This window comes from Mustela nivalis, assembly GCF_964662115.1.
Source record: "Mustela nivalis genome assembly, chromosome: 3".
In the NCBI taxonomy this organism is placed as follows: Eukaryota; Metazoa; Chordata; class Mammalia; order Carnivora; family Mustelidae; genus Mustela; species Mustela nivalis.
Genome location: NC_139022.1, coordinates 140,582,130 through 140,600,814, shown reverse-complemented (window position 1 = coordinate 140,600,814; position 18,685 = coordinate 140,582,130). Strand labels below are relative to the sequence as shown.

The 18,685-nt window shown below is 42.6% G+C and overlaps 1 long non-coding RNA gene across 1 annotated transcript; it reads right to left on the bottom strand.

The window, feature by feature from the left end:
• Nucleotides 1–1,927: 1,927 nt before the first annotated feature.
• On the bottom strand, nucleotides 1,928–17,251 carry LOC309861435. Its single transcript, XR_014309941.1, has 3 exons — nucleotides 16,956–17,251; nucleotides 2,658–2,705; nucleotides 1,928–2,433 (listed from the first exon to the last, which is right to left on the bottom strand). It is a non-coding gene; the product is annotated as an uncharacterized lncRNA (long non-coding RNA).
• Nucleotides 17,252–18,685: the final 1,434 nt, after the last annotated feature.

The window sequence follows — 18,685 nt, the reverse complement described above, 5'->3', positions numbered from 1 at the left end:
CCACAAGGCTTGCTTTAATTATCCTTTGTAAGCTAGCAACTCCCCAGTTTTGCATGTCAGCCCAGAATTCTTTTCTGAGCTCCAGATCTACCTCTCCGCTGTAAGATGGTTGATGTTGGGAGTATGTGGTCTAATTTGGCCTGGCTGAGCACGGGAGAGACATCTGAACACAAAGAAACAAAAAGATGCAAATTAGTTCAAATCGGAGTCTAGGAAACTTACAGAAATGATAAAGGTGTTTGATGGTGCTTAAAAGATTTGAACTTGAATGACACAGACTTGTGTTTTTGACCACTTAGAAAGGTAGTGTAACTGAGCATATAATTTGAGCCTTCCGGGACAATATTTATAATGTCATAATGATTTAAGTGTTGTTTTCATAAAGATCGATCCAGGCATGAGCAAGTGGTCCAATCTGGGCCAATGATACACAGAGAGACTTTGCTGGGAGTCTGGGAAGAAACTGTTTTTGCTTTCCCCTAAGCAGTCTCAGAAAAGTACATCTCCCACCCTCTCTGTATAGTGAAATATAAGGATACAATCACAGGAAATTCCACAGCCATCTCTGCCCTTGTAGGGACACCCAGTCTGGGGGTAAAACAGTGCATGAAAAGGATAAGTGTGAATCTCTGAGAAATGGAACTAAAGTCCAGATGATGTTATCATCTGCTGGATCAAACTATACCTGAAGCCGTAGATAACCCTTGAACTATTCAGTTATGTAAAGCAGTTTATTTTTTAAGGGCCTGCCCAATATGCTTCATCTACATCTATGAATGACAAAACCTTAATTTTATTCAATAGTGCACTGATTCCAAATAAATAACTACATTCCCAGCCTCCTAGCACACAGGTGAGCTCTGGCCAATGAAATTTAAAGAGATCTGCTATAGGCAACTTTTGGGAAAATGCCTTCAAGCTTCTTGATATGCCAGGGGCATGCCGTATTTCTTTTGCTTCTTATATCTTCTTATGGAGTGAGGAGCAGCAATAGGCATTTTGGAACCATGAAGCTAGAAGCCAAGAGGAAGCAGAAAACTAGCAAAGCCTAAGTCCCTAAAACGTGGAGCTTACATAGCAAAGACTGACTGCCTATCTTCAAGCTTCTTCTCCCTGAGAAAAGAAATGGTAAAGTGTCTGAATTATTTATCTTTCATTATATTTAGTAAAGCTAGTCCTATATATAGCTGCTTTTCCCCCCCACCTGTGGTGTGCAAATTTAAACAGTCCTGATAGATGAACTTGAAACAAACAAACAAAAAAAAAAGAATTATCTTCTCAGAAGACAACTGACTTTTCAGTGGTAAAAAGATAGAGGGGTGACTATCACTTTTCCTATAAGTACTTCATTATTTCACTTTTTTAAGCTTTGGTGTAAAAAATGAAACATGAAGACAATGCAATGAGGCCTGGAGAAGCCTAGAATAAGGAGTAAAACATCAAAATATAAAGAGGATTGATGTTATACGGAAACCCTGGATGGTTCTCTATCTAAGGGAAGTTTTAAGTTATGGAAGAAATTACTAGAAAGCATTGTGTGCATATGTACGCACACACACACACACACACACACACACACACACACACATATCAGAACAAGGTTGCATGGACCATTAAATGATATGAGAAAATATTCACAAAATATTGTTAAGAGAAAAAAAATGGAATGCCTGATAGTATGTTTAAGAGCATTCCAACTGTAGAAGTGACTGTGGTACAGGATTAAAAACTATGAAGAATTTCATAAAACAGCCATGGTTATCTCTGGATAGCAGAATCGTAGCTCCTACTTGCTTTTTTGAGTTATACCTTTTAGTGTTAGTAAAATTTTCTGCATGCAGTGTGCCTCCTTGATAATCAGAAAAAAGCAATACACTTCCTTTCAAATGCTTTAAAAATATTCTTTAATTGAAAAGAGTGCTGGGCACTGATACCATAGCTCTTTGGGAACACCAGCTGGCATCTGGCGTGCTGAGGGAGACTGGAGCCGGGGATGTGGCCACAGGCGGGCTCAAAGCCATGGGAAATGAGGCAGCCTGGCTCCAAAGGCCAACTGAGCTGTCCTCACAGTCTTGTAAGAGTCACACTTCTCAGGGCTCAGAGCAGCAGGTGTGGCCTGATACAAACTTGCTGAAACGGAGAGAGTCCCCCCCCAACCTTAACAGGTGTGCCTGTGGCGACACAGTAACTCAGCTCAGTGGATGGGCAGCTAGCACCAGCAGCCAGCTTTGACTCTGGCCTCCTCTGTCCTCTACCCAGAGATGGACAGGGGTTGTAGAGTCAAGAGAACAGAGGATCATATGATGAGCACAGGACGGCACATACTCAGGGCTGCTGTCCTTCTGAACACTTTCGTGATAACAAATCCTGGCTTTGTGTTTTATAGCTTCTGATATCTTTCTGATCCAAAAGGCAGTCTAGGTCATAAAGTACCTGAAGGAGAGAAAACAGAAAAAGGTACAAAGTTGATGCAGATAGTGTCTCATGCTGGCACCAAGAAATATCATAAACTCTAGATTAAGAGCACAAAGGCAAAGAGGCACCTTTGAAGTGGGTTAGTGATTAGCTTTTTAAAACAAAGAAAAATGTCATGATCTTAGGGGGAACATGAAGCAAAAATATATATATATATATATTTTTTAAACGTAAACACTTACTGAGCGAATAACCTGGAAATTCAACGACTCTACGCTTCATTTTATATCCTAAAAAAATGAGATAATTGGGCAAAGTCAATGTATTCAAACTTTGGAAAGTCACACAGCAAAACTATCAAAAGAGCAGGATTCCAGTATAAGATCGACACTAGTTCATTAACAGATGAGTTCTCCTGTCTGCATTTGTTCAACACAGCTTAAAACAGAAATGCTTTAATAGGCAAGGAGCTGTAGTTTGCAGTCTAAGTTTTTTTCACTTGGCTCTTCACGATATCGGTGTCACACCTTCTCCAAAGCTCAAACACCCTTCCACTTTGCCACACTGCTCTCTTGCTCTAGGACCCATCAGGGGTCCCAGAACCTTTTCCCAACATTTCCTGTCCTCCTAGCCTCTGCCTCCTTCTTTTTCTAATGATAATGGAAACGATAATAATGACAATAAGATAAAAACTATGATCTGACAGCTTAAGAACAATACCTACAATGCTGTTGAGCACTGTTTTTTGTTTTTGTTTTTGTTTTTTAAGCATAAAGCCTCTGAAATTTCTGAGCCAGTAAGAGCAGGGTGGGCTCTTAATTCACCTCTATATCCTCAGCACCTGGGACAGCATCCTGCATAGAGAGGGCATTCTGCTAAGAATAATGAAGGAACTCACAAATTCTCCCAGCCCACTAAAGAGAAATACTTCCCATCCTTTATCGGCAAAATCTCCTCTTTGAGGACCTTCATTCATGATAGACCCATAAGAGGCCAATATTACTTACCAGAGAGGCTGAGAGGTAATATGCATGTTTACTTAACTTGCACAAAATCAATTTTATATGCTTGTCAAAAAAAAAAAAAAATAGATAAAACAATGACTTAGATAACAACAGCAATTCTACCCTTCATTCCATAAAATGACTGTGTGTCCTTGAGGTAACAGATGGGTGGAGTGAATTTCATTGCTCTCTGTTTTCATGGACGTCTCCTGAAATGAGCATCTTACTGTGCTGGGCATCATTCTAGTGTCTAAAATGATGTGCTTTTCGTATAACCTGTTGCCTACATACAAACAAGCAGCACCATGTGACATTCAACTACAGAACCAACAATTCACTCTTAGCTGGAGAAGAAATCAGCCAAATGGGGTTTGTTCTGAGATGACATGATGCTTTCCAATGCGGCCCTATATAAGGAAACTGACCTGTAATGTTTGCCCGTATAGTATTTTCTCCTTTAAACTAACTTGGGGACCAAGTCTAAGGTGTAACTGCACTGCAAATATCAACAGATTCCCAAACAATCTTAAAATGTATATGGGGCCACAAAAGACCCCGAATAGTCAAAGCAATCTTGAAAAAGAAAAGCAAAGCTGGAGGCTTCATAATTCCAGACTTCAAGTTGCATTACAAAGCTGTAGTGATCAAAACAGTATGTTTCTAGCACGAAAAATAGAGCAATGGAACAGAATAGAAAATCCAGAAACAAACCCACAATTAGATGGTCAATTAATCTTCGGAAAAGCGAGAACGAAAATCCAATGGGAAAAAGACGGTCTCTTCAACAAACGGTGTTGGCAAAACAGGGCAACAATATGCAAAAGAATGAAACTGAACCACTTTCTTACATCAGACACAAAGATAAATTCAAAATGGATTAAAGACCTACATGTGAGACCTGAAACCATACAAACCCTAGAAGAGAACATAGGCACTAACTTCTTCGACAGGGGCCATAGCGGACCCTTTCTAGGTAGGTCTCCTGAGGCAAGGGAAACAAAAGCAGAAATAAACTATTGGGACTGCATCAAAATAAAAAGCTTCTGTACAGCAAAGGAAACTATCCACAAAACTAAAAGGCAACCCACAGAATGGGAGAAGGTAGTTGCAAATGACATAGCAGATTAAAAAAAAATACATCAACAGATTCTGGGAAGAGGGATTTGCAATGTATGTGCAACGTGTGGGCGCGTGTGTCCCATGTGACTGTGGCACAATGGAAATTTCACCTTCCATCACAGGCTTCTCATTTTGCCACTTCCCCTCGCTTTTGTTAGTTGAGAAAATAGATTGTGCAGTAATTATAGAAGTTCCTGCTCCAAAGGAATGACTTTTTCTTTTCAATCGGTTTTATGTTTCTTTTTTTTTTTTTCTTTTTCAAAGAGAAAATGAGACCAGAAATTCAAGGCAAAGAGAGCTGGGGAGAAGTCCATAGCACAATGGCTACCAGGGAAAGGCGGACTGAGTAAAAGAGAGCCGTGGAGATACACATATAGCTTCTATATCTTGGAAAATACGGGTGTTCTATCATTCGCAGAAATTAAAGCTATGCATAACATCCAAGTCATAAGCTATATGATGCTGGACAGCTACTTCCTCTCCATAGATTTTAGCTCAAAAATGGGCATAACCATGGCCCCTGCCACATAGGATTGCAGTAAAGACTGGAGGAGATAATACATGTAAGTGTCGGCCCACATATTAGGTATGCAAAACTGACTCAATAATGAGCTATTATTATCATTCTTCACTCATTAAAAAAAAAAAAAGATCAGAGTTAGACAGTCCCCTCAATGCCAGATTTGATCTTTTAGCACGGCACTGTCCAATAGAAATATCCAACTCACATACATAATTTTAAATTTCCTAGTAGCCATATTTTTAAAAATTAAAAACAGGTGAAATTTATTTTAATTATGTTTTATTCAATTATTGCCTACAAAATATTATGATTTCAGCATGTAATCAATATAAAAATCATCAATGAGCTATTTTGCCCTCTCATACTCAGTCTTTGAAACTGAAGTGTTATACTCACGGTCCATCTCAGTTCAGACTAGTTGCATCTCATGTACTCCATGTGGCTACTGACTACATGAACATAATGAACATAGTTCTAGAATAACAGTGAGTTGAGTTTTAAACTTAATTTGCGGGGCACCTGGGTGGCTCATTCGGTTAAACATCTGCGTTGGGCTCGAGTCATGATCCTGGGATCCTGGAGTCAAGACCCCCATCCAGCTTCCTGCTCTGCAGGGAGCCTGCTTCTCCCTCTGCGTGCTGCTCCTCCTGCTTGTACTCTCTCTCTCTGTCAAATAAATAAATAAATAAAGTCTTAAAAAAAAAAACTTAATTTGTTTTGGCTGAAAGCTGTCTAAAAAGCTATGTCTTCAAAGCACTTAAAAGTGAAGCATAAGATCTTGGGTGAGAAATTGTAAGTGGAAATGAAGGAGCTACTTGCATTGTTAACACCAGGACCATGGAAGGTCACCATCAAGCCTGCAGTCTTTCTTAGGGACCCCTCCACTGGGTGGAGCCACTATGTCCACAAAGGAGTTACAGGAAAATACATTCCCTTGAATGAATGATTGCTAGCACCATGTGGATTTCTCCATGGGCTTATGAGAGAGCAAGAGAAATTACATTACCCTTGGTATCCTGATTAAAGCCCGGTGACTTCATAGCGCCTGTTGTTTTATTTATCATAACAATAATGAAAAGTTCATGAACAAGCAGAGTTGCAAGGATGATGAAATGTATGTAAAGATAGTTTGATGTTAATACTTGAACCAGAAAGACGCGGACAATGAATTGTGACGTGAAAGAGGAAAATCGTATAGTGGGGGGGTGGGGCATGAGACCAGCTAAGGAAGGATTGGCTTAGTGATTGACCCAAGAATCCAAAAAGATTCTGAGCAGACACATGCTAGACGAAAGGGAGAAACAGCAGAGAGAATTGCAGGGCAGGAATTGTTAAAATATTGAAACTGTCCCCTGTGGCACTTCGGTTGAGCTACCCCAGCCAGCGTGTCTAATGAGCCTTGTCACAGCCCATAGGAAAGACTCCACTATTAAATCCTTTTCAGGACTCTACACACAGTGGAAACTGCCTCTTTTTGTCGTACCCATCTATGACATCTAGACAGTGAGAATGAGGATATGAAATGACTCTGCCTTTGAATCAGTGTATTTCATCTTCAGATGAGCAAAATGGAAAGATGAAGAGCTCAGACATTAATTAGACCATACCTGAGCCCTGGTGCTGGCTCCACCATCTAACCTGGAACCGAGCCTCTCGAAACTCTGGCTTACCTGTGAAATGCAAACCGAGGTACCTCCTTCACAGGAGCGTAAAGACATGCAAACCTCTAGCCTCACTGCCGGGCATCTTGTAATTATTGCTGTTTCTTCTACCCTCTCTCCCTGCAGATGTTACTTTGCAAAAGGCAAGCTTTTAATTTGGCAGATCATAACCAAGAACAAATATTTGGATGATTCTACACATTTTGCTCCATATTATGCATTTAATTATTTTGGGTAGTTGGGGGAAAGAATTAGTAAAAATGTTAAGAAGGAAGGCACTTCTCAAAAATGTGGTTACCATTTTCAAACTTAAAAATAGAAAAGAAAACACGTACTCTGACTTCATGAGGAGAACCTCAAAGGCGGCATTGTGATGGCACTGAGACACAATAGAATCTTCTGGGGACAGAAATTCAGTGGAGGGAAATTAAGTTTTGAGCCTCATTCAAGGGAGTTTAGCTATTAAAATATGAACATATGGACTCACCTATCAGATGGTTCCTGGCCCCAAGAAGCTCCTCTAGCCTTCTCTCTATGTACCTCAAATTTCTCCTCTGTAAAGTGAGAGTATGGTGCTAAGATCCCCAATTTCCTTCTCACATTTAGGATTCTGTGTCTATAGCAGAACTGAGTTTTGCTGGTCCTATTAATGAGCATGTGACAAAATGAAAACAATTAGCTTTTGAGGACCCTCCCCCTAGAAGGGAGATGGAAATATCATTCCTGGGATAATAGAGTGCAGGATCAAGAGGAAATAACGTGGGTGAGGGTAACAAAAAGGACACAGGGATTTAAGGAATGAGGACAGGGAGCATATGCAGGCTGAGAAGTGGCAGGGAAGAAGCAAGAAAAGAGGGAGCTAGAAGGTCCCTAGGGACTACGTTTCTCATTCATGTTGTTGGGACATATCTACAAAGATTTGGTTTATTTTTGAAGGGTTGTAGATGGCTGGTCGTGCTCTGATGCAACACCAGCCCTAGACCAACCAGGTGGGCGGCGGCATTCTCGGCTTTCCTCCTACTGGCTACCGAGGGCCTGACCATTTCGTTTTATTTCATCTCATCATTTCAGAATGATACATGCTGTTCTAACTCCACACCTACTCTAAGGTACTCTCTCATATGAGATTATTGAATATACCCTAAAATTGGCAGTTTGACTCCTCCTGTCTGGGAAAACCCAAGACCACCAATGGTTGGGAATGTCCTTTACTTATGCAGTTCAGAATTTTCTTTACCTTGACCCACGTCCATCCATTGCACATGGACATAAGCGATGGGTAGAACATATTTTTCACTTTTCTGAGGTTTTAATTTCTTTCTCATTTTTTCCCTTGTGTGTTACAACCACTCTTAATACTTTTGAATGGAAAGAGGAAAATAATTGGCAACAGATGAGAGATTTCTTCCCACTCTTTCTTCTCATCCCTTTTTGGGCTAACTCCAGGACAGTTTTCAAATACAATTTAGGCATTGTCTCTCCAAAAGCTTGCTTGACCGCTCTCTTTAGATGCATAACACCTTTCACAAAGTCTGTCACATCCCACTATGTTGTATTCAAAGGATTCCTTTAGTGGCCCCCTCTCCTACCTGGTAAGCACTAGATTTCATTCATCTCCTCTTCCTCAATGCCTAGCGCAGCATCTGGTGCCGAACAGGACCCAACAAGTGTTTGTTGTCCCTCAACCACCAGATTTTGAATTTTGAAGCAGCTCTTAAAAACCCCCTCATGGTCCATTTTCTTTTGCTGAAACCCAGAGGGGTGGGGAAAAGAGGGAAGTCCCTCTCTATGTTCCCATGGAAACTGAAGTAAATACGGCAACAATTAGAGGAGAAATGAATATACTAAAAATATCATTTAATAATGTGAAGGAATGTCGCTTCTTCAAGTAGTCACATTACACCTGCTGCCCTTTTTTTCCTTTAGGAGAATGTTTAAAATAGTTTATAAAATGACGGTACTTTGTTACCTACGAAGCTGACTTCCTCCATCCTAGTAATACAACTCATGTGTGTATCCTTACCGACTAAATGTTGATGGTCCCCTAAAATTCATATGTGGCAATGCTCACCCCCAACGTGATGGTATTAGGAGATGGGGCCTATGGGACGTAGTTAGGTCATGAGGGTGAGGCTGTGATGAAAGGTATTTGTGCCCTTACAAGGACAGATACGAGAAAGATGATTTTTCTCTCAGCCACATGAGGCTCAATGAGGAGACGGTAGTCTGCGAACTAAGAAGATGACGCTCACCAGCTACCAGGGCTGCCAGCACCTTGACCTTGGACTCCCAGCCTCCAGAACCATGAGAAACAGACATTTGTTGTTTAAGCCCTCTGGTCTATGGTATTCTGTCACAGCAGCAGACAGACATGGATTCATGTCCCTCCACGGTCTGGATCTATCTATGACCCTCTTTCTTTTACTCAGTAAGTCATTTTTTTACTCAGCACCAACAACAATGCACCCGTGAACCATGACCAAGAGACCCAGAGGAGTCCCTCACTGACTGGTGCAGTTCACGGTCTAGCAGGAGAAACAGAAGACTTCACAGGTGAACCGATGAATAGATACACAACCTCACAAACTGCGCAGGGGGCATGCAGGAAGGAGCCAGGGGCTCGGATGGGGAGGAATGGAGGGATAGTTGGGATGGGCAAGGACAATAAACGGAAGGCAAAAAGAGGTCAGAGTTTGAGGGATGGAGAGAAGGCTTGTGTGGTTGTAGCAGAGCTGAACGGGAGGAAACGGCATCCCTGAGGTGGAGAGGAATTTAGGTTTCATTCAAAGTGCAGCAGGAAGTCGCAGACGCATTATAAGCAGGGTCGAGCTGCTCATACATTTCAGTGAGCCCTGTGCTTGCTGCCTACTGAGCAGCTTTGAGAAGGTAAGTAACAAACGGCAGAAGCCAGATAGGAGGTTTTCAAGAAGTTCAACAAGAAACCGTAGTGCTTTAGACAAGGATGACGGTAGTGAGGCAGGGAATGTGGATGTGCTTGAAGAGTATTTTGCATGTAGGCATGTCAGGACTTCTTTTGTCATTTCTCTGCGCAATGAATTGTTTGTTTTGTTTTTTAATATTTTATTTATTTATTTATTGGAGAGGGAGAGAGAGCATGAGTCGGGGGAGTGGGGGGGAGTCGAGGGAGAGGGATTGCAGACTCCCTGCAGAGCAGGGATCCTGATGTGGGGCTCCATGCAGGGTGGGGCTCAATGCAGGGCTTGATCCCAGGACCCCGAGATCATGACCTGAGCCAAGGGAACCAGGGATGGGCTGCTGTGAACAACTGGGTTCTGCTTTTTAATGGGGTATAAAAAACTGAGGGGAAAAGAAAGTGTTTCGATACTGTGATAGAATTAAAACAAGCTTAAATCCATTTTACTCTATGATAAAGTCAGTGTTTAGAATAAAATGGCATTGAATTTTTTTTTTTTTTTTTTTTTGAGAAGATGAGAAATAGTGATCTTGAGGAAACCGGAAGACCTGGCAGAATCGCTAAGGAGAGTGCTGGCTGCTCCTTCCCTCTCCCTCTCTCCCTCCCTCCCAACCTGCTCCCTTTCTGCCCCTTTCCCTCCTCACCCTAAAGCACCCTCCACTGCTCTCCATGGTGAGCCCTACCTCCTATCTCTTCCACTATGTTGTCTCTAGCACTTCCTGCGTTTGCTTTGAGCTGTCACTTCCAGCCACTCATAATCTGGCTTCTGAGTCCTCTGCAAACAAGACCAGTGACTTCATCATTAGAATAAAACCCTTCTATTAATTTTCCTGAGCTTGCCCTTCCAAGCTATTCATGCAATTTATGACTGGAACCATCCCCTGGGCTAATAAGTCTAGACCAAACACACCTCCCTTTCTACCTACTTGTTCACGCCTTTCCCTCTTTCCTAGGGCCCACCTCGTTCCTCTCCATCAGCTTTTATAATGAACCATGGGCTTTAAGCTGCCGTGACATGGAACGGCTAGTGGCTTTCTTATGGACCGGGAAGACTGCTTAGAAAACGTTTGGCGGATAAAAGAAACACCAGCATTTCCTTGCAGAGCCATGCACTCATAAAAATGCATCCTTAATTGCTCCCTTAACACTTTCATCCTGATGCTAAGCATCCTGCTCCTTGCTGGACTGTTGGAAGGGAGCTCTTTTAATTTTCTGTTTGAATGACATACTGTTGCAGAGAGCATTAAATGGAGTAATACGTGCAAAGCAATTAGGACAGTGCCTGGCATCTAACAGATGCTCAATAAATGTTAACTGTTCTGAACTATCAAAGCCCTTTCCCTCTGCCTGTTGCCGGATTGGGGCTCATCCAAAAGGAGTGCCCCAAAGGATTCTCAACACCAGGGGGAAGCCCTCTCCTTGCTGAAAGAATTCACACCTTAGGGCCTATTCATCTTCATCTGTTTTCAGCCAGACAACTGACAAATGGTTGAACTTGGGGTTTTTTTTGGAAACATCGAAAAATTAAGTTTAACAAAACCAGGTAGTTATTGAACTAAAAACCATGGATCTTAGTGTTTTGGGGGGGCGCTTCAACTCTAGACATACAGTGATGGGTAGAGAGTGAGAATGTAAGGCCTGAAAAAAGACCTTCAATATCATTACCCTGTTTGTCATTTTCTTTTTCTTACAGGAGATTAAGGTCCAGAGGGAGAAAAGCAATTTGCCTAAGGCATGTAGTGAGCTTGTGGCTGAGCCAAGATGAAACCAAGTTTTCTGACCTGCAGACCGGTACTCCTCAGACATCCTTCCCTCATGGCAGGGGTTCCCCACCCAGAGCTGGAGTCAGATCTCATTCCATAAGGGGACAGAGAAAGGGGAGCCTCAGGCTAGCGGGGGATCCAAGACACCAACGTTCCAGTCACTCATGCTAATGTCTCAGGCACAGTGAATGGCCGAAAACCAGTGGAAAGTTCTTTGTTGGTCACAGGCACCTTGGATTAACCCAGAGTTGACCTAAACTGAAAGCTAATCTGCAGAGTCAAGAGCAAACCAAGGATGGGGTAGGAACCGGCAAGGGAAGTCGGTACGCACGTTCCACATCGTGTTTCTTTGAGGCAAGGACTGTACTTCTGTAATCCTGCATTTCTCAATAAATATTTATTGAATGAATGATAAAACCTCAGCCTTGCTCTGGCTTCACCCTTAAACAATGTTAAACATATTCCAAACCCCTGTCAGAGCCTCAGGCACCATCGTATCAATCTGGCAATGCAAGAACAAGACAAAATTAAGATCTGAAAAATAAAGATTGCCAAAACCTGTGCTACAAATAAACATGCCTAATGAGTTCATTTTCCAGCTCATTTATCTTTTTATCAATTTCCTATTTATCAATTTTTATCACTATCAGTTTCCTAGTTCTTTGTTTGTCTTAAAAGTCTCCTTATTTTGACAATTTTTAGATAGAGTGTACATAGTGCCTCCATGACTAAAGACACAATAATCAAATGATCACCAAATAAATACATAATTACCATTGCAGTAAGCCATATGGAATAAGGGGAAAGCTGAGCAACATGGGCCTAATTACTAGAGGTGAAGCTTGCAGAATGTGGAGGTTATTATGGTCTGCTATGACTCATACTCTTCTCCTCATTTGAGTTCTGAGTTCAGATCCAACTGGCTCCCTCTGTTTTAGGACCTAAGCAAGAAATTCTCCCATAGAGTCCATGATGGTTAGTCTGATTTTTTAAGTGCCATTCTTTTAAAAGATCTGCTTCTTTTCAGAGCAGGAACAGAAATAGACAAAAGGAAACTAGATTTCATTCATTCATTAAATATTTATGGAGTCCCTGCTAGGTGCCAGGCACTCTGCTAGAGCTTAGGGTACAATGGATATTGAAAGAGACTTGGTTTCTGATCTCTTGATGTTTACAGTCTTATAAGAGAGGTGGATGATAATTACATGAGCATACAAAAAAGATATAAACACAAATTATAAGTGCCAAAAAACATAGGAAGTTATGAGAAAGCATAATTTAATTCCAATTAAGTGTCTTAAAGGGTTTTCTAAAGATTTAAAGTCAAATTGCGTTTTTTTTAGAATCCACTTTATTGAGGTATAATTGACATATAAAAAGCTGTACATGTTTAATATATAGGACTCAATGAATTTGGTGATAAGCATCTATCTGTGAAACCATCAGCACCATCTAGATATTAGACATGTACATAACTTCCCAAAGTTTCCTCCTGTCCCCTTTGTTATGATTCACGTGCGTGTGTGTGTTCGTGTGTTTGTCTGTGGTAAGAGCACTTGATGTAATATCTATCCTCTTAGCAAATTTTAAATATACAGTATACTACATTGTTAGCTATAGGCATGATGATGTAAAGTACATCTCCAGAACCTGTTTATCTTGCATCAGTAAAACTTTATACCCTTTGATTATGATCGCTCCATTTCTCCCCCACCCCCGACCCTAACCCTGGCAACCACCATTCTACTTCCCGCTTCTATGAGTTTGATTATTTTAGATTCCACATGTAAATGAGATTGTATAGTATTCGACTTTTCATGTTTGGCTTATTTTGCTTAGCGCAATGTTCTCCAGTTCTATCCATGTTGTTGCAAATGGCAGGAATTCCTTATTTTTTTTACGGTTAAAAAAATAGCCTCATGCAAAAGAAAGCAGTTGGACTCTTATACCATCCACAAGAATCAACTCAATATGGATTAAACACTTAAATGTAAGATCTGAAATCATAAAACTCCTAAAAGAAAACAGAGGGAGAAAGCTCCTTTTGGTTTCTGTTCTTTTTCTGGGCAATCTTTTTTTTTTTTTTTTTTTTTTTTTTTTTTTTAATGACTCCAAAAACAAAGGCCACAAAAGCAAAATTAAACAAGTCGGGCTACATTAAAATCAAAAGCTTCTATCCAGCAAAGGAAATCACTAACAAAAGGAAATGATCAGGGTGCCTGGGTGGCTCAGTGGGTTAAGCCACTGCCTTAAGCTCAGGTCTTGATCCCAGTGTCCTAGGATCAAGCTCAGCAGGGAGCCTGCTTTCCTTTCTCTCTCTCTGCTTGCCTCTCCGCCTAATTGTGATTGTTATGCCCTAATAATGGGTCTGTGATTAAGGAGCGAGACTGATACAAAGCAAAGGTCAAGCAAAGCTTTATTTCGCACCAAGCATCAAGAATCTAACCGAACATTTGGGGCCACACCTCTTACAAGAGAGGGTGACCCTTCTCTGTTTCACAGTCTAGCTTTTTTTTTTTTAAAGATCTTATTTATTTATTTACTTGACAGAGAGATAGAGAGGGTGAGAAAGAGATCACAAGTAGGCAGAGAGACAAGCAGCCAGAGAGGGAGAAGCAGGCTCCCCACTGAGCAGAAAGCCAGATGCGGGGCTTGATCCCAGCACCCTGGGATCATGACCTGAGCCAAAGGCAGAGGCTTAACCCACTGAGACACCCAGGTGCCCCTCACAGTCTAGCTTTTAAGGGCAAAGGCCATGCGGTCAGGCCTGGCCATGCACAGGTGGCCAATGAGATTTTAACGCACACAGGAAACTCCACAGTGATGCTAGGTGACCAATTGAATTACAATTTACCCTAGCAGACATTTGAACCAGCCTATTACACCTTGATTGGGATTGGCGCCCAAAAGGCTCCCAAAGGGCGGGGCCCATACTCCTTGGTAAACAGGGAGACAGTATGCATCCCCCCCCCCGCCCCCCACTGATCAGAGATCTCCACCTGGCCTGACCCACCTTTGTATCTGGGCTTTGTTACCTCAAGCTGGTTTCTGGGACTTGTCTCCAAGTAAATCCCCTGGGGGAAGGGGAGCAGGGACAGTTTCTAAATAGGTCCTTGCAATGATCTCTCTCTGTCAAATAAATAAATAAAAATCTTTAAAAGGAAATGATCATTTACAGATGGGAGGAAGTATTGCAAATCAAAAATATGAACAAGGGTTGATTCCCGAAGTATATAAGGAACTCAAGTCAATAGCAAAAAAACAAATAATGTGGTTTAAAAATGGGCAGAGGAACCGAATAGACATCTCCCCTAAAAAGACATGCAAATGAAATGAAACAAGGTGGGATCAGGATGGAGACAAACCATAAGAGACTCTTAATCTCAGGAAACAAATTGAGGGTTGCTGGAGAGGAAGAGGGTGAGAGGGATGAGGTGGTTGGGTGATGGACATTGGGGAGGTTATGTGCCATGATGAGTGCTGTGAGTTGTGTCAGACTGATGAATCACAGACCTGTACTCCTGGGACAAATAATACATTATGTGTTAATAAAAATAGTTTTTAAAAAAGACCTGCAAATGGCCAATAGGTACAGATAAAGATGCTCACGCAGGGGACCACACATCAGAAGTACAGACTGATGGCTAAAATCAACAGCACAAGAAACAACAGGTGTTGGTGAGGATGTGGAGGAAAGGGAACACTTTTGCATTTGGGTAGGAATATAAATTGGCATAAAAATTATGGAAAACTACCTAGAGAACCCTCATAAAGTTAAAAAGAAAGGTACTGAGTTGAGATTTAAAGAAGGTGTATGTTAACAAAGCAGAGAGCAGCTTTGGCTGCTGGCGTAGATGCTGGAAACATACTGCATTGGGCCAGGTAGTACCTGGACAATTATTTTGCCTGATGATTAAACTGTAAATTATAGGGAACTGGGTATTCCAGAGTAATGAGTTTAATTACTAGGGCTAGGGACCCAAATCTAGCCCTCATGTTTATTTTTGTACAGTTAAGATAAGATATTTATTTGTGTGCTTATTTATTTATTTATTTGAGAGAGAGAACATGAGAGGGGAGAAGGTCAGAGGGAGAAGCAGACTCCCCGAAGAGCAAGGAGCCTGATGCGGGACTCGATCCTGGGACTCCAGGATCATGATCTGAGCCAAGGGCTGTTGCCTAAGCAACGGAGCCCTGGCCTTTACTTTTTGAATGCTTAAAAAAAAAAAAATTGGAAGGAGAATAGTTTGTGATGTATGAAAATTGTACCAAAGGTAAGTTTCAGTGTCCACAGATAAAGTTTCACAGAAACATGGCTGCACCCATTTGTTTATATACCAAAGTAGATTTGAGTCATTGCAACAGACCCCGTATGGCCTTCAAAACCTAACTCTTCGCTCTTGGGGCCTTTGCAGGAAAACTGACCGATGCCTGGATTATGAGAAAGTGTTTCTTTTGAGAAGATGTAATGGTCGATATTGAGTTTGCTGCTTTTGAGGAAAGGGTTTAAAGGTTTAAAGTAGCAGACTTATATTCATTCCAAGGAAAGTCCCTTCCATGTGTGTAAAAGTGAGGGACCTGCCCTCTGGCCCAGGTGTCCCTCAGACTAATAATAAGCCCCTCTGTCTCTACAATGAGGAGGCAGCCACCTGCTGGGGTGGGGGCGTTTGAAGGACAGTGGCAGGGGTCCATCTGAAAAGAAGAACTGTCTGTGGGACTTGTCACGTCTGATGTCAGAAGCAGATAGCCAGTATCTGGGGACACCAAGGTTGCCAGGGCTCGTGATTCTTATCTCTCACCTCCTGCTACCCTGACACAGGAGGGGTAAAAAGGAGGCTCCCTTATCTGGAGTGCTCACCTTCCCCATAGCCGCTCTGTCCCGGGCAGTGGGAGCACCCGAGGCACAGGGTGTGAGCAAGGAAAAGCACGCATGCGTGGCTGCCCGTTTGCTCCTGAGAGCTTGCAAGCACAGGACCAAGGAGCTCAGAACAGAAACGCTCCTGTTTCCTTCCGGACAGAGGCTGGAGTGAGGTCAGTGGGGCTTTCTGAGGATACGCGCTCTGCCCCCCCACCCCCCCCACCCCCCCCCCCCCCGCCATGGAAAAGCCATGGTGACACATTCCTGCAAACAGCACCCCCCACCACACGACCCCAGGGCAGTGGCTGACATTAACCTCCAGACACAGGACAAGCCGGTTTTGACACCGATTCCAGCCCCAGCTGCGGAGTCGCCTCCACCTTCTGGGATTCCCACCTGAAGTCCCCGACACTATTAAGCAGGAGCAAGCTTCCCGGACGTCCGGACCCCCAGAGTCACTAGCGTGTAAGCTGACAAGGAATGAGACTATACGGCGATAGATAACCAGAACGAGGGGCTAAAAATCCTACTTTCCTAAAACCCACTCTTGTCAATTGCCTTCCTTTTTCACCTAGCAGAGTATCTACTGGCAATACTTCCCCCTTTGGTGTTTAACCTAACTAACCATCTAGAACGACACCGAACTTTTTCCAAGCCCTTGCTTACGCTCCCCTTACCAGTTCTGTTGCTGTGGCTTCAGCTCACACAGTTCTTTCACAGAGTCCACCAACAACACACAGTCTCACCTGCGAGGGCACTGGAAAAGGACAGTCAAACATATTTGGGATTTTATCTCGCTTCTCCCCAAACGGATGGTTCACCTAAGAGGGGTGGGGGAGGAAAACTGGTAAGCCCAAATCACTGCTCGTAGCCATGGAAGTTGAAAAGAAATGAACATTACATGCAAAGCTCATTTTGCCTAGCTGCAGGGAAACGTGGACGAATCGAACACCTGCTCACAGATTGTCACCTTTCTCACAAACCCCGGGCATGATTTTCTATTCAACCTGCATGCAAATTTGATCAGAACACAGCTTGCTTACTCATCATAGCCCGTTTTCTTGGAAACAGATCCCTCCTGGAATTGCGGGAAGTTCGACGTCAACTGTCAGGTTTCCCCAACTGCTGGCTGCAAATTGCTCCATGGGTGACTTTTTTTTTTTTTTTTTAAAGATTTTGTTTATTTGAGAGAGAGAGAGGCACTTATCAGGGAGGCTGACTCACGGTTCCATCCAAGGGACCCGAGATGACCACCCAAGCTGAAGGCAGATGCTTAACCAACTGAGCCATCCAGGCACCCCCCTCCGTGGATGTCTTCTGCCAGCCACTGCTGTTCTTGCCTGCCACCTGCCTGTCCATCCTTCCAGCCCTGATACCACAAAGGGAAGGCTTTTAGCTAACAGTTAAGAAGAAGAAGGCAACTAACCATCTCTCCGTTCTGGTTCTTGGCCTCTGGCTTTGCAACCTTTTTGTTCACAAAGAGGAATAAGAAGGTAGTGGGATTCCTGGGGACCAGCAGTTTCCTACCAGAAGGGAGCGATCACCTTCAAAGGGAAGAGTAAGGCACTCTGCTTTGGCCAGCATCTTCTGCGGCTCTTTTAAACCCCGTGTGATTTAAATATAATAGGAGACTTTCAGATCAAATACTTTTCATTTCTAAGAGGAGATCAATTCTAATTTACTTCTGAAATTTGGCTTTCATGAAATAACCTACTTAGCGGTCTTAGGGAATTCTGACTTTTACAGTAGATCTCAGACAGAAGAGGAGTGAGTTTGAAAGGCATCTGTGGAAAGCCTGAAGGGCCGTGCTAAAGGAAGATCGATGTAGGGGACCACGCCAACGAATATTTTTGAAGACTTACAAGAAGCTGGGTCATGGCGATAAAGGCACCACCCACAAAAGAGTCTGTTTAATTCTCCCAACAGCCTCATAAGGTCCAATGTAACATTGTCGCTATTTTTCAGATCAACAAATTGGACTTGGACAGCTCCAGCGACCTTCACATAGTCACATGGTGGGGTAGAAGAAAAGCTGGGATCCAGCCACGTCAAACAACTCCAAAGCCAACACTAATCGGAGGCCACAGTCGACTCTAATGTGAAGCAAGGTTTGGGAACCCATGAGCCAAGGCTTCCAGGTTTCATTCACTTTTTAATCGGGAAGCAGATCAGCCACACACACCACAGTTCTGCAGGATGTCTGTCTGATCTCAGTTGAGAAAAGATAATCACTTCCCACAGTGTTTGTAATTTTTCTTCTTCACTGTTTGGATATGGTTGTTTAAAAAAAGTTTTTTTTTTAAAGTGCTTGGGGCCTAAAAATACCCTCAGTAAACTGTGTAATGTAGCTTTTAATTTGAACTTGCTTGGAATGGAATGCACAGTACTCATGACATCAAAAGTAGGG